Here is a 4,175-nt window from a genome sequence, read left to right on the forward strand (position 1 = left end):
ATCCATAGAAAAAGGGTGAAAATGGAAAAAAGTATTCGAAAATAGTGCCTCATAAGGCGGGTAGAGTCCCTTGAAAACTCCCCTTGAATTCCTCCAGACTCAGAAAAAGTCAAAGTTGACTTTTTGGAGATCCATAGAAAAAGGGTGAAAATGAAAAAAAGTATGCCACAGCATTGATTCGAACACGCGACCAACCGCATCCAGGGGCGAGCATTAACGCAGTGAGCCACTGGACCTGAGTACTCAAACATGCCTACTTTTGCATCTTAGAAACTCTGAATTCACTAAATGTACAACTTTTTCTCCATCAAAATGAACAAATGAGACATTAAATAACATCTACAGATCAAGACGAAGCGAATGGAAGCGGTCCCAGCCTCGTAGCTGTGAACAGCTGTGATCGCAGGAAAATGCTGTTCCAAAGATTTCTCAGTATATCTCCGGGACATTTCCCTGGCTTTCGAACCGTCACAATGGACAAACGAGACATGAAATAACATCAACAGATCAAGACGAAGCGAATGGAGGTACCCCCGGAGTCATAGCATGTGTAAATCGAGACGAAACATCTCTCTCTCCCCCGCCTGCTTGCGAAGGGGAGGGGCAGTTTACACACACACACACACAGCTGCTGCATGCAGCAACGCACACAGAGGGAGGAGATGGCAGAGAGAATGCACTCCCCTGAAAACTCCCCTTTGAATTCCTCCAGACTCAGAAAATGTAAAAGTTCACTTTTTGGAGATCCATAGAAAAAGGGTGAAAATGGAAAAAAGTATTCGAAAATAGTGCCTCATAAGGCGGGTAGAGTCCCTTGAAAACTCCCCTTGAATTCCTCCAGACTCAGAAAAAGTCAAAGTTGACTTTTTGGAGATCCATAGAAAAAGGGTGAAAATGAAAAAAAGTATGCCACAGCATGGACTCGAACACGCGACCAACCGCATCCAGGGGCGAGCGTTAACGCAGTGAGCCACTGGACCTGAGTACTCAAACATGCCTACTTGTGCATCTTAGAAACTCTGAATTCACTAAATGTACAACTTTTTCTCCATCAAAATGAACAAATGAGACATTAAATAACATCTACAGATCAAGACGAAGCGAATGGAAGCGGTCCCAGCCTTGTAGCTGTGAACAGCTGTGATCGCAGGAAAATTCTGTTACAAAGATTTCTCAGTATATCTCCGGGACATTTCCCTGGCTTTCCCACCGTCACAATGGACAAACGAGACATGAAATAACATCAACAGATCAAGACGAAGCGAATGGAGGTACCCCCGGAGTCATAGCATGTGTAAATCGAGACGAAACATCTCTCTCTCCCCCGCCTGCTTGCGAAGGGTTAGGGAATGTTCCGGTATTTGGACAACATTAACATGGGATCACTCCGGTCAATGTACGTACTTCGTCTCACTGGAATATTAATGGCCAGATTGAATACAAAATCGACCCAAATTCTCCGGTCAATGACAGGAGAGTTTTGAAAGTGACAAAACACTGTTCCACACATTTAAAAACACTTAATCAATGTTTACCCAGGATCCATGCACCTTTCCTGGCTTGTAAAATGTGGTGATGCGCCCTGGAGGTAGCGGGTAGGCTCTGTGCGTGGTGCTGAACCCCAGCCTGTCTATGTGGAATACAAAAACAAACAAAGACAAACACCTTTAAGGTCACCAGGGTCGTGAGGTTCTGGTTCTGGCGGTGTGCATGGAGGGGTTTAGTCCGAGTGAGGAGTGCTCGAGCGTGGGAGGATGTGTAAGGCAGAGGAGGGTAACAAAAGGTGTGTGCAGGAGCAGGGAGAAAAGAGAAAATAAAAAGACTCAAAGTGTTCCACCTTCCAGCAGCAGCAGCAGCAGCAGCGGGCCCGCGGTGCTGAACACCTGCCTGTCTATGTGGAGTACAAAAACAAACAAAGACAAACACCTTTAAGGTCACCAGGGTCGTGAGGTTCTGGTTCTGGCGGTGTGCATGGAGGGGTTTGACCTGGCTCCCCGACACAATGCACATAGTCTGGAGCAGCGGAGCAGCGGCTGGGCCGTGTTCCCCCTTCTGTCCATTTGCCTATCAGTTTGTTAACGAAGTGGACAGAGGCTGTTTTTCGCCCCTAAAAGTGACTTTTAATGGTGTTTTTGGCATTTAAATGATGGGTTTTATCATTCTCCAGGGTCCCCGACACAATGAAACTAGTCTGGAGCTCGCTGGGGTCCCGCAAAATGCTTTAATCACGATTTTGTCCTTTTCCCCATCACTTTGTTAACGAAGTGGACAGAGGCTGTTTTTTGCCCCTAAAAGTGACTTTTAATGGTGTTTTTGGCATTTAAATGATGTGTTTTATCATTATCCAGGGTCCCCGACACAATGAAACTAGTCTGGAGCTCGCTGGGGTCCCGCAAAATGCTTTAATCACGATTTGGTCCATTTCCCCATCACTTTGTTAACGAAGTGGACAGAGGCTGTTTTTTGCCCCTAAAAGTGACATTTAATGGTGTTTTTTGTATTTAAATGATGTGTTTTATTTTTCTCCAGGGTCCCCGACGCAATGCACATAGTCTGGAGCTCGCTGGGGTCCCGCAAAATGCTTTAATCACGATTTTGTCCTTTTCCCCATCACTTTGTTAACGAAGTGGACAGAGGCTGTTTTTTGCCCCTAAAAGTGACTTTTAATGGTGTTTTTGGCATTTAAATGATGTGTTTTATCATTATCCAGGGTCCCCGACACAATGCACATAGTCTGGAGCTCGCTGGGGTCCTGCAAATGCTTTAATCAGGCGTTTTAACACTTTTCCCCACGAAAATGATTTTTAATTATTTTTTGGGGGCTATATAAATCAAATTCCGGTTAATGCTGAGCACAATCGTACCTTTTACTATTTTAATGTATTTGCATGATATATCTTTGGGCGATAAAAGCGACATATTTGGATGACTTTGTCAGTTTATGGAGCTTATCCCACAAATCCCGGATGATCCGGGCCAAATTTGGGAGCTCATAGGCAGCCTGCCATAGGCCCCCACCCGTGGAATGAAAAAAAAATGAAAGAAAACGGTCAATTATATGTTAAAATAATCAAAAAATGAACTTTTAAAATTACATGGGAGAGGGGATCTGAAAAATTGGAGAAGGGGAAAAGTGTTCGGCGCTTCGGGACGAAGCGCCGAACACTTTTCCCCTACCCCGTTGCAAGGTACAACGGAGAGGGGAATCCAGACTTCCCCTCCTCCGTTGTAAAAAACCGTTCATGTTTTACAAGCTACCTTCTGCACGAAATCGGAAACCCGGTTTTTGAGAGGACTCAGAAAAAAAACGGCTGTGTAACTTCATGGAGGAATTCATCCGCTGTATGTTCACTTTGGCTCGGATACATTTTGTTGCCTGGAGACCCCCCAGCATGGTTCTTACCAAACTTAAAGTTTTTGAACTGGGCTCTGGAGGAAGGTAAGGGGAGTTGACAGGGGACTCAATCCGCCTCATGAGGCACTATTTTCGGATACATTTCAACACTTTTAGCCCTTTTTCATGGTTCTCCAAAAAATAACTCTGACTTTTTCAGAGTGTGGAGGAAGGTAAGGGGAGTTGACAGGGGACTCAATCCGCCTTATGGGGCACTATTCTCGGATACATTTCAACACTTTTAGCCCTTTTTGATGGTTCTCCAAAAAATAACTCTGACTTTTTCAGAGTGTGGAGGAAGGTGAGGGGAGTTGACAGGGGACTTTATCCGCCTTATGGGGCACTATTCTCGGATACATTTCAACACTTTTAGCCCTTTTTGATGGTTCTCCAAAAAATAACTCTGACTTTTTCAGAGTGTGGAGGAAGGTGAGGGGAGTTGACAGGGGACTTTACCCGCCTTATGGGGCACTATTCTCGGATACATTTCAACACTTTTAGCCCTTTTTGATGGTTCTCCAAAAAATAACTCTGACTTTTTCAGAGTGTGGAGGAAGGTGAGGGGAGTTGACAGGGGACTTTACCCGCCTTATGGGGCACTATTCTCGGATACATTTCAACACTTTTAGCCCTTTTTGATGGTTCTCCAAAAAATAACTCTGACTTTTTCAGAGTGTGGAGGAAGGTGAGGGGAGTTGACAGGGGACTTTACCCGCCTTATGGGGCACTATTCTCGGATACATTTCAACACTTTTAGCCCTTTTTGATGGTTCTCCAAAAA

Source organism: Notothenia rossii (genome assembly GCF_949606895.1).
Source record: "Notothenia rossii genome assembly, contig: scaffold_27, whole genome shotgun sequence".
Classification (NCBI taxonomy): domain Eukaryota; kingdom Metazoa; phylum Chordata; class Actinopteri; order Perciformes; family Nototheniidae; genus Notothenia; species Notothenia rossii.